We start from the raw sequence: 12,432 nt of genomic DNA, 5'->3' as shown, positions 1-12,432 counted from the left end.
TACAACTTAGGCGAGCACAGGGCTGCAGCTAAGCCCCCGAGTGAAAGTCTGGCTTACCACTCGGTAGGATTTTTGTAACTTAGGCGAGTGCTTGGACTGCAGCTAAGCCCCCAAGTGAGAGGCTTGCTCTTCACTCGGTAGGATTTTTTACAACTTAGGCGAGCACAGGGCTGCAGCTAAGCCCCCGAGTGAAAGTCTGGCTTACCACTCGGTAGGATTTTTGTAACTTAGGCGAAACGGATTCGCAGCTAAGCCTCCGAGTGAGAGTCTGGCTCACCACTCGGTAGGATTTTTACAAACTTAGGCGAAACGGATTCGCGGCTAAGTCACCCACTGAGGAGGAATTTTATTTGGACAAAAATAAAAAGTGACAGAAATTATGGAGGAACTATGACACTATTATTTTGAGGTCCACGAACTACAGAAGTACTTTATTGCAACTCATCCGAGTGATAAAACTTAAGTGTAAAATGGGCGGAGTAGCTCCGCGTTCCAAGCTCGGGGCTCGTCGATATTATGCTCGACGTTGTAAAGACGGTACGCCCCGTTGTGGAGAACCTTGGTGACGATGAAGGGACCTTCCCAAGAAGGAGCAAGCTTGTGTGGTTTGTGCTGATCCACTCGGAGAACTAAATCCCCTTCCTGGAAGGCTCAACCTCTCATATTTCTGGCGTGGAAACGACGCAAATCTTGTTGGTAGATGGTCGACCGGATCAGAGCCATCTCCCTTTCTTCCTCTAAAAGGTCGACTGCGTCCTGCGGCGCCTGTTCAGCCTCTGCTTCGTTGTAGATTTCAACTCGAGGAGCATTGTGGAGAAGATCACTCGGCAAGACTGCTTCAGCTCCGTAGACCAAGAAGAATGGAGTTCTTCCGGTCGACCGATTAGGTGTGGTCCGCAGCCCCCAAAGCACTGAGGGAAGTTCGTCGACCCAAGCTCCAGCCGCGTGTTTGAGATCACGCATCAGTCGAGGCTTCAATCCCTTAAGAATCAGTCCATTAGCTCGCTCTGCTTGTCCATTCGACTGCGGATGGGCGACTGAAGCTTAGTCGACCCGTGTGCCTTGGGAGTTGCAGAAATCTCTGAATTCCTCTGAGTCAAAGTTCGACCCATTATCCGTAATGATGCTGTGCGGGACTCCATATCTGAATATTAGTTCCCTGATGAAGCTAACAGCAGTACCGGTGTCAAGGCTCTTGATTGGTTTAGCCTCGATCCACTTGGTGAACTTGTCGACTACCACCAGTACATGCGTGAAGCCACTTCGTCCTGTTCTCAAAGGACCGACCATGTCCAGTCCCCATACTGCGAAAGGCCAGACGAGTGGGATGGTCTTCAGGGCCGACGCAGGCTTGTGCGACATATTCGAGTAGAACTGACATCCCTCGCACTTATCCACTATATCTTTTGCCATCTCATTCGCCTTTGGCCAGTAAAATCCGGCTCGGTATGCTTTGGCCACGATGGTCCGAGAGGACGCATGATGACCACAGGTCCCCGAGTGAATATCATTGAGGATGAGTCGACCTTCTTCTGGTGTTATGCACTTCTGACCAACTCCAGTCGCGCTTTCTCTGTATAATTGTCCTTTGATTACGGTAAAGGCCTTAGATCGACGGACGATCTGTCGAGCCTCTTCCTCATCCTCCGGAAGCTCTTTTCTCAGGATATATGCGACATACTGAACTGTCCAGTCGGGAATGACCACCAAAACCTCCATGATCAAGTCGACCACCGCTGGGACTCCAACTTCAGTCGGATCTGTGGCACTCTTGGGCTGTGGAGTTTCTTCGGTGAAAGGATCTTCTTTGACTGACGGAGTGTGTATATGCTCCAAGAACACACCACTCGGAATGGCTTCTCTCTTGGAACCTATCTTTGCTAGATCATCAGCTGCTTGATTTTTCAGTCGGGGTATATGATGGAGCTCCAACCCCTCGAACTTCTTTTCCAGCTTCCTCACTGCACTGCAGTATCCAGTCATGGCTGGGCTTCTCACGTCCCACTCTTTCATCACCTGATTGACCACTAAATCCGAGTCGCCATAGACCATCAGGCGACGGACGCCGAGTGAAATGGCCATGCGCAACCCATATAAGAGGGCCTCATATTCTGCCTCATTGTTGGAGGAATCAAAGTGAATCTGGAGCACATATCTGAGCTTATCTCCTCTGGGGGAAACCAGGACAACCCCAGCACCGGAACCATTCAACATCTTAGAGCCATCAAAGAACATGGTCCAATGCTCCGAGTGAACTTCAGTCGGCTGCTGTTGTTCAATCCACTCGGCGAGGAAATCTGCTATTGCCTGGGACTTAATGGCTTTCTTTGCCTCAAACTTGATATCAAGGGGAAGAAGTTCAATCGCCCATTTGGCCACTCGACCAGTTGCATCTCTGTTGTGCAAAATCTCTGATAGTGGAGCGTCCCTGACGACTGTGATGGAATGATCAGAAAAATAATGAGCAACCTTCTTTGTGGTCATGTATATTCCATACACAAGCTTCTGATAATGAGGATATCTCTGCTTGGATGGAGTCAAGACTTCAGACAAATAATACACTGGGCGCTGAACTTTGAGAGCTTTTCCTTCTTCTTCCCGCTCGACCGTTAGCACAGTACTGACGACTTGTCCTGTGGCTGCGATATAGAGCAACAGAGGCTCTTTGCTGATTGGAGCAGCAAGCACCGGCTGGGTGGAGAGCAGAGTTTTTAGCTCGGCAAATGCTGCATCAGCTTCTGGAGTCCACCCGAACTTGTCTGTCTTCTTCATCAGTCGGTAAAGAGGCAATGCCTTTTCACCGAGTTGTGAGATGAATTGACTTAATGCGGCCAAGCATCCAGTAAGCTTCTGGACATCGTGCACTCGCACAGGGCGTTTCATTCGGAGAATAGTGCCAATCTTCTCTGGGTTAGCGTCGATTCCCCGTTCGGAAACGAGAAAACCGAGTAACTTGCCACCAGGAACTCCAAATGAGCACTTTGATGGATTGAGCTTGATATCATATCTTCTGAGGTTGGCAAATGTTTCGGCGAGATCAGCGAGCAGGTCGGAACCTTTTCGTGACTTGACAACGATATCATCCATATATGCTTCCACATTCCGACTGATTTGAGTGAGTAGACACTTCTGAATCATTCGCATAAATGTGGCTCCGGCATTCTTGAGGCCGAATGGCATGGTGATATAGCAGAAGCACCCGAATGGAGTGATGAAAGCTGTTTTTACCTCGTCGGGTCCGTACAGACGGATCTGGTGGTACCCAGAGTAGGCATCTAAAAAAGATAGCCTCTCGCATCCCGCGGTCGAGTCAACAATTTGATCTATGCGAGGGAGAGGAAAATGATCTTTCGGGCAGGCCCGGTTGATGTGCTTGAAATCAATGCACATTCGGAGCGACTTGTCCTTCTTAGGAACCATGACGACATTAGCGAGCCACTCGGAGTGGTATATCTCTCGGATAAATCCGGCCGCCAATAGTTGAGCCATTTCTTCACCAATGGCTTTTCTCTTCTGGACGGCGGACCGCCGAAGATGCTCTTTGACTGGTTTTGCAGATGAGTCGACTCTTAGGCGATGCTGAGCCAGTCCCCTAGGAACACCTGGCATGTCAGCGGGCTTCCATGCAAAAATGTCCCAGTTCTCACGGAGGAACTGGATGAGCGCTTCTTCCTATTTTGGGTCGAGTGTTGTGGAGATGCGGATCGGAGCTGCATCGGGGTCGGTCGGGTGAATGTGAACAGGCTTCGTCTCACCGGACGACTGGAATGCAGACTCTGTGGCGGGTTTCTTTGATCGCAGCAAGTCACTCGGATCTGCGTTTTGCTTGTATTCTTCGAACTCGACCGCTGTCACCTGGGAATCGGCAATCTTGGAGCCCTTCTGAAAGCACTCTTCTGCCTTTTTCCGATCACCGGTGACAGTGATCACTCCTTTGCGGCCGGGCATCTTCAATTTGAGGTACACGTAGCATGGTCGAGCCATGAACCGTGCGTAAGCTGGTCTCCCCAAAATGGCATGATATGCACTCTGAAAATCCACGACCTCAAACGTCAACTTTTCTTTGCGAAAATGCTTCGAATCACCAAACACCACGTCCAAAGCTATTTGGCCGAGTGACTCGGCTTTCTTCCCTGGTATAACTCCATGAAAGCTCATGTTACTAGTGCTCAGTCGGGACATCAAAATGCCCATTCCTTTCAGTGTGTCTGCATACAACAAATTCAGCCCGCTTCCACCATCCATCAGCACCTTTGTCAGTCGAGTGCCTTCGACAACTGGATCGACCACCAAAGCTTGCCTCCCAGGGGTGGCAATATGAGTCGGGTGATCAGATTGGTCGAATGTGATGGGTATTTGAGACCATTTCAGATAATTTGCTTTTGCTGGGGCAACCATGTTCACCTCTCGGTTAATGACTTTCAGTCGACTCCTGCTTTCCACATCTGCAAAGATCATCAGAGTGGAGTTGATATGCGGATATCCTTCCTCACTGTCCTCCTTGTCTTCAGCCTTGTCCGACTCCTTCTCCTTGTCCTTAGACTGTTTTCCCTGAAACTGCTGGATCAGGAGTCGACATTGGCGAGTGGTGTGCTTCGGGTAGATGATATTCCCCTCTTCGTCTTTCTTCGTGTGGATGTGACATGTCATATCCATTACGTCGTTCCCTTCTTTATCCTTTACCTTCTTGGGGTTCCAGGATCCTTTTGGTTTCCCCTTAAACTTTCCCTGAGTCACGGCCAGAGCCTCTCCAGGAGCTGCCGGTTCAGCCTTCTGCTTCTGTTTCCGACTGGTGTTTCCTTTTTCCGACTGACTCGGCTTGTGCTTGCCGCTTCGGAGTCGGTCTTCTTCTTCGCCGTTGGCGTACTTGGTAGCAATCTCCATCATCCGACTCAAGGTCATGTCACCGGTTCGACCAAACTTCAAACTCAGTTCTCTGTTCTTGACGCCATCTTTGAAGGCGCAGACTGCCTGATGATCAGACACATTCTCCACAGTGTGGTGCAAAGTGGTCCACCTCTGAATATACTCTCTGAGAGTCTCATTAGCCTTCTGCACGCAGACTTGCAACTCTGTCAATCCAGCTGGTCGCTTGCAAGTCCCTTCAAACGTTCTGATGAACACTCGGGACAGATCTTCCCAAGCGTAAATGCTGCTAGGAGGTAATTGAGTCAACCATGCCCTGGCAGAACCTTCCAGCATGAGGGGCAAATGCTTCATGGCCACCTCGTCGTTCCCACCACCAATCTGAACTGCCACTCGGTAGTCTTCAAGCCAAGTTTTAGGCTTAGACTCACCAGTGAACTTGCTGACTCCTGTTGCCAACCTGAAATTGGGAGGGATAACTGCGGCCCTGATAGCTCTGCTGAAACATTCAGGACCAGAAACATGCACTCGACTGCTTGTGGGTGCATCTCTGTCGAGTCCGCCCCGATGGGCTCTGTTCCGGTCGACCAAACCTTGCACGATAATGGATCGCGCATCGAAGCCTGGTTCTCTGGGGTCGACTGGAACCCTTCGCCCTGTACTGTACTGACGCCTGTCATCTTGCCACCGAGGAGCGTAAGACCCAACCCTCGGAGGGGAATTGGGCGCTCGACGCCTATCATCTCGGTCGAGTCGGTCGCCATATTGATCTCGCCGATTCTCGCGCCCTTCACGCCGCGGAGGCGATCTAGGGCTGTGAGCCGACTGAACCGTATTCGCAATGATGGATCGACTGTGAATTCTGTTGCGCGACTGAGACACGGCTGAATTCTGATCTCCTGCTGCCCGGAGCAGATCCCTGATCTGCAGCAAACCTCTGCCAGCTTCCGACTGTGAAGGCTGGATGGACTCTGCTATACGGGTCGCAGCTGCTAAATTCTGGATTGGGGTTCGATATACCTGAGTCGGCGGGAAGAGTTGACGTCGACTGGTGTCGGGAACTCGTTGCCGCGCGCGCTCGTCGAGTGTTCGCTGAAGATTCTCCAGTCGAGTGCGTTCGGCCAAATTGGCCAGACGTGCCTCCTCCAAGGCACGAGCCTCGGGGGTTTCTCCTGCGATGGGAGTACGCAGGGCATCCACGTTCCTGCGGCGAAGTTCCTCTCTTTGCAGAGAGTCGAGTGGCTCGGGCTGGTACTCTTCGTGGCCTCGTGCGGGGTCGCCTCTGTCACCTGCTCCACCATCACGGGCGGAGCCAGGGGGACTGCGGGGCCCGTCGACCATCAAGATTTCCGCCTCTGGATCACTGCTACCGCACTCGGATGCAGTCTCTACGGAGCCAGTCGACAGATCGAACAAGCCGTAGAGGGATTCGTCGGGCTCGATTGCCGCAACTTGGGTGGTGGCCGATTGGCGAGCCACCGCGTGCCTCACCCATCGCTGAAGCCTCAACCGGCCCGAACGCTTGCGCTGGCGGGAGACCGGGAGGGTGGACGATGGAGGAGCCGACCGATACTGGGTCGACGGTTGCTGCAGCAGAACGCCGCGGACACATGCGCGAAAATGCGTCGCACCGCGGACGGGGAGCGCATCTACGTCGAGTGGAGCCTCCTGGAGCCACGCGGAGTCGTCGGCGATGAAGGTGAGAGTGCCGAGACGGATCTCTTGACCCCCGACCAAAACTCCAGCAGACACCATGATGAAAGTACTCGGAAGAATCGCAACTTCTCCACAAAATCGCTAAAACACCTGCCCCACGGTGGGCGCCAACTGTCGTGGTTCTAAGCCTGACAGTAGAGTGGGGGGTAGGTATGGAGAGGCAAGGTCCTAGCTATGGAGAGGTTGTAAACACAAGGGATGTACGAGTTCAGGCCCTTCTCGGAAGAAGTAATAGCCCTACGTCTCGGAGCCCGGAGGCGGTCGAGTGGATTATGAGTATATGAGTTACAAGGTGCCGAACCCTTCTGCCTGTGGAGGGGGGTGGCTTATATAGAGTGCGCCAGGACCCCAGCCAGCCCACGTAGGAGAGGGTTTAAGGTGAGTTAAGTCTGGGGCATTACTGGTAACGCCCCACATAAAGTGTCTTTACTATCATAAAGCCTACTTAATTACAAGCCGTTGCAGTGCAGAGTGCCTCTTGATCTCCTGGTGGTCGAGTGAGTCTTCGTGGTCGAGTCCTTCAAGTCAGTCGAGTGAGTCCTTCGTTGGTCGACTGGAAGGCGACCTCTTCTAAGGATGTCCTTGGGTAAGGTACTTGGATCAGGTCCATGACCCTACCCTAGGTACATAACCCCATCACAGCGCGTTTTGTGATACACGCTACTGCTACTCCTTTCTCTTTTTCCCCCTTTTTCATTTAGTTTTCTTCACATTTTATTTTTTTTCCTTTCACCATATTCTATTTCTTTCATTTTCAATTACCTTTCTATTTTCTTTCCATTTAATTTTATAACCTTTAGCAGTAGCGAGTTTATATTAAAACGCGCTGCTACAAATAAAGTAGCGGTAGCTTGGTTCGTCATAGGTCGCTATTACTATGTGTAGCCTATCGGCTAAGCCGTTGGAATTTTAGTAGTAACGTGTTTATAGCCAGACGCGCTACTGCTAGATCTTTATCTGCAGCGCGGTTTTCTCAGGCGCGCTACTGCTACTTAGCACCAGCGTGCTTTTTTGACCCACGCTACTGCTAAAGTTCTGTGTATAAGGTTTTCCCTAGTAGTGACTATCAAAACAATACTTCGCTATCTCGTGTGTCATTCCATCGGTAAGCCGATTAAGTTTTTGAAATGTTATAGTTCTGGAGAAGTCGACCCTCAATGCCTTAATATTTAGATCAACGAGAGGAGACCTGTCAAGGTTTCCATTTGTTGGAAAAGAAACTACAAAAACACAATCAATCCCCATAATAATAGGCTTGTGAAGAGTGATACCAATATAATTCCCAGCAAGAAAACCCGAAGCTTAGCTTCATTAAGACTAGTACACCGGCGAATAAAATCCTGTCGAAGAGATGATGACTTTGCTATAAGAGTTTCTAGCAGCAACCCCCACACCAAGGGCGCTCATAGTCTCCAGAAAACTCTGGTTTCTACATAGATCTTGATATAGTTAGCAAGAAGAGGCTATGAAACCACATATATTTTAATGGAGCATGGCCGGCCATTAACCATCCCACCATTCCATTACCTTTGTTGTTTGAAACCAACTCAACTTTATCCTGACACAACCATAAGGTGGACCGGTAATTATGCACATCAATAGCAGCGGCAATAACGAATTCCTTTCCCTTCCAAAAATCACGTCATTTATTAAATGCTAGGCTCTACGAAAAAGGAAGAAAATTTGCTCCCGTTTGACGGTGTCCTAGCTAAGGTCTCACCACGTAAACTCCCGGCCATGTGAGCCAGTTTAAGGATCCCTTGTCATTTTTGTCCTGGCCCACTTTGGGCTACCCATGGAACACACAAGGCAGATTCCAGAAGACTTGTGCAAGACAAGATGCTGGATTTGTGGAGGAATCTACCTCCTCAGATATAGCCGACTTGGATCCATGTACCCTAGTACCACACGGTATCCTATATAAACCGAGGTTCCAGGCTCAATAGATACATAAAAGAAAACATCTTGCTAGTTTACGTGTGCTATATACATACTCCAACACAGTAAAACACAACCATGATGTAGGGTTTTATTTCCTCACAGCCCCTGAACATCCGTAAATCATGTGTCCTATTTACCATCATTCCAAGACACCTAGCTTAGAATCCCCTACTAGGAGGTCTGTTGGATTTAGCACTAACAGTGGTGGCCCACACAGGTCCTTCTAGGTAATCGTCGCGGTTCGATGGGTGTCAAGATCAAAGCTTGGACCGACACCGACATGACTTTTTTGATAAGCCAGATGTTCGCCTTTGGCTGCACACCTTTGTCACCAACTCGATTGGCCTCCTGGGCCAGGTCAAATTCTCTGCTCGAGGTCAAATCACAAGATTCGGCAACATGGAGTATACTGCGGATGTCCGCGGTGAATCAATCTTCACAGGCTTGGTTTCTCCCTAACTCTAGGAGCAACACATGTCGCTTCCTTTGGGCCCCATGTTAGATCTGGCCCTTGAGGAGCGTTAGAAGCCTTTGTCAGGGCTGATGTCAGATCGGGGCCCGAATTTTCTCTTCCTGGTTCAAATCTCAGACATGATAAAAGATGAGCAAGAGAAATTCATGCCAAGGTTGGTGTCAGATCGGTCCCCAAAGCGGTTTCCCCTATGGTCGATATCGGATCAGGCCCGAGACATGTGTTAGAAACCTATTTCGGGAGCTAGGTCAGATCAGGTACCAAAGTCGCGACCCGTTGGCCAAGTGTTAGAAATTTCTCCTTGATTTGATGTTAGATTAAATTTAGGAAATCACAAAGTCAGATGCCCCAATCCGGAAATCAAAATGAATCATGGAACTCCCCATCAGAGTCGATGTTTTTGACCAACCCAGCACCTATATCATCGCCAATGTCGAAGATCTCACCGACCTTCTCGAAGGCATGACCGACGAGGTCGAAGTCGAGGAAGAGGAGCCGAAGAATAAGATGAAAGCCAACCACCAGCCACAGGCAAGTGGAAGGCCACCTCTACTCTCTCGCCCGACCCATGGCTATTAGGTGTCCCCCTCTCCGCCAACCAGCCTGGACCGAGCCAAAGCTTCAATCGCACCTTGTCAATGGGTGGATGTGTCCTCGTGAAACCTTATATGGGCTGGTATTCCACCGCGAAGTAGTGGATAGGGGAAGGTGCCACCGCGCCACTGTGGATGGGTAGATCAGCCATCTCACGACCACGGACGAGCAAATCATCCACCTCGCCGGCGCAGAAGGGCGGATCTTCCACTGCGACACGACAGATGGGAGGATGTGCCACCGTGGCACATCACATGGGTGTATCATTTACCTCACCATCAGGGATGGGCGGATCATCCACTGTGTCACCGCGGATGGGCGGATGACCGCCGCTAACGGGCGGAGCGTCACCCCGTATGGGTGGACGTGCGACTAGGTCATTGATGCTACTATGCGGTTGGGCATAGATCGGGGAAGGCCAATGTGAATTTGAGGAATAATTAAACATATAAACCCTCAAAAAGTGCTAGGCACAACCATCGCACCGCACCACGCGAGGGGTAAAAACCACCGAAAAAAACGCAAGGGCGCACCGCACCACACGAGCAAGCGAGCGGTCGCGCTACTGCGCTAGGGCCACAGCAATCGAGCAAGAGGAAAAACAGCCCCGCGCCCCTCACTCCTCCCTCCCTCGTCCGCCGCCACTCCCTCCCACCTCCTCCTCCTCCTCCTCCTACGCTCTAGGAGCCCCGCCGCCGACTGCTACTCCTCCACCGCCTCGCCTCTTCCCCCTCCTTGCCTTCCCATCGCTCGTCTTCAGGCTGCAGCGGTGATTCCCGATCTGAGCCGTCTTTTCTTTTCCCGTCCCACTCGCCTCCCCCTCCTCGTCACCCTCCTCTCTCTCTCTCCCCCGCGGCTAGGATTCGGGCTAGGGTTCGGGCGCCTTCCCTTCTCTCCTCCTCTACCCAACGCCGCCTCCCCTCCTTTCTCTCCTTCTCCACTAACGAGGCCGGGCCAGGAGCAGCGAGGCCGGGGCGGCGGTGCGGACAAGAAACTGTGGGCTCTCCTCCGCAAATCTCTACCGGGACGACGGTAGCCGGAGGAGGATCCCCGGTCAACGGCGCCCCGGGCGCTCACTGCCAAGAAGCCGCCGGAGGAGGAACTCGACCTGGACAACCGCCGCTGGACGAAGAGCCCCGAAAAAAATCCCCCAACCACCCCTGCGCCACCGCCTCTTCACCTTCGACCACGGGTTGCAACGGTCAGAGGACCAAGGTGTGGATTCCCCCAGCCCCTCCCATCCTTGCGTACACAGCACACACACACTGTCTCTCTCATCTCGTGGATGGGAATGGCCAGCGTGGATTAATTAATTTCATCATATTTCTGTCAGATTTGATTTCAACAGCGGCGGTGGTGTCTTGCTGTTCTTTGCACATATTTCTGCCAGATTTGATTTAATTTCATCCTTGCTATTCATAATCTATTAATTAATGACCTGTACATACATATTTTATCATGTCTACTAACAATCTCGTCAGTTTACAGTTCATACATCGGGTTATTTTATCCTGTTTTCTTCAGGTTTGATTTAGGGTGTTCTTTTTTCCTTTTTCAGATGTATGCCATATGTGTAGCAATCTAACTTATAAAGGATGAAAGGGTTCGTAGTCACAACCGATGGCTTCAGCGCATGATACCACCCGAAGGAAAAAAAGCACCGCAGCGCGTGGGAGCGAGGGCGCACCGCACCACACTATAGCTGGCCAAACAGGCCGGGATAGTTGGGCCGGCCCGGTAGCACGGCCGGCACGGCACGGGCCTGGCACGACACGGCACGTGCTAAACGGGCCGGGCCCGGCACGCGGCACGCCATGGGCCGTGCCTGGGCCTGAAGGGCGAGCACGCGGGCCGGCACGGCACGGCCCGATTAACTTTTTTATATTTTTTTATGTATTCTAATATGGGCCAACAGGTAAAAATAGGCTAAAAAACGCTCAATGCGCAAAATAGGAGCTAGATTAGTGGGCCTGGCGTGCCGGTGGGCCGGCCCGATTAGCATACGGGCCGTGCCTGGGCTGCAGGCTGCAGCACGCGGGCTGGCACGGCACGGCCCGTATAATAATCGTGCCTAGGCGGGCCGGGCCGTGCCAGGCACGATTAGGATGGGCCGTGCCGTGCCGGGCCGGGCCGGCCCGTTTGGCCAGCTATACACCACACGACCGGAAAAAACACCGCACCGCGCCCACCACCGCACCGCGCCGCGCGTGGGAAAAAAACAGCAAGGGCGAGCAGCGAGGGAAAAAGAAGGGGCAAAGCGAGCGGGCAGCCAGAGACCTGGCCCGCGTCTCCCCGCGCCTCTCCCCGCGACCCTCGTTCCTCCTCCCGCCGCCGCCGCCGCCGCCCACGATGGACGAAGTGAGAGGAAAGAGCCTCGGGAGACCGTCGCCTCTCCTCACCGGCCTTCTCCCAGGTTCCCGATCTGGAGCCTCTCACCTTCTCCTAGATCTGGAGCGGGAGGGACGGACGCCGGCGAGGCCAGCCTCCCCTTCACACACGGAGGTACTCCCCCTCTCCCCTCTGTGCCCTCTCACTTCCCCGGCCTCTTTCTCTTCCCGCGTTCTCGATCTGGCGCCACCACACATCGTGATTCTAGATCGGGCTGCATCTCTCACTGCCAAAAGAGAGCATGGCTGGTGTGGTCTTCATGAAGAGGAGCAAGGGAGGATGAGTAGGACGGGCATGGGAAGGAGCAGCCAGGCCAGAGCTCCGGCGTCGCTCGCGTCATGGTGGAATGGAGCCGACCATCACTATGGGCTGCTGCTCGTGGGTCGTCGTTCCCCAATCTCTGTTGCACATCTTTGGCTTCACCTGTTTTCTTCTGCCTCTTGTCCCCCCCCCCC

At 52.3% G+C, this 12,432-nt stretch overlaps 2 long non-coding RNA genes across 5 annotated transcripts in view; both read left to right on the top strand.

Annotated features, from left to right (window-relative positions):
- Nucleotides 1-10,168: 10,168 nt before the first annotated feature.
- The window catches only part of LOC119275180, a 12,823-nt gene continuing 10,559 nt past the window's right edge, over nucleotides 10,169-12,432 (top strand). Inside the window, exon 1 of one of the 2 annotated variants that reach the window (XR_005135550.1) lies at nucleotides 10,169-10,804. This is a non-coding gene — a long non-coding RNA (uncharacterized LOC119275180). The remainder of the gene's footprint in view (nucleotides 10,805-12,432) is intronic. The other variant, XR_005135549.1, reaches the window with a different exon arrangement.
- Nucleotides 11,857-12,432, top strand: part of LOC119275179 — a 5,690-nt gene continuing 5,114 nt past the window's right edge. For all 3 annotated transcript variants that reach the window (XR_005135547.1, XR_005135544.1, XR_005135543.1), the window contains exon 1: nucleotides 11,857-12,091. This is a non-coding gene — a long non-coding RNA (uncharacterized LOC119275179). The remainder of the gene's footprint in view (nucleotides 12,092-12,432) is intronic.

Source organism: Triticum dicoccoides, chromosome 3B (assembly GCF_002162155.2).
Source record: "Triticum dicoccoides isolate Atlit2015 ecotype Zavitan chromosome 3B, WEW_v2.0, whole genome shotgun sequence".
Classification (NCBI taxonomy): domain Eukaryota; kingdom Viridiplantae; phylum Streptophyta; class Magnoliopsida; order Poales; family Poaceae; genus Triticum; species Triticum dicoccoides.
The sequence above is the reverse complement of the archived record's forward strand: the minus strand, read 5'-3'. Positions and strand labels throughout refer to the sequence as shown.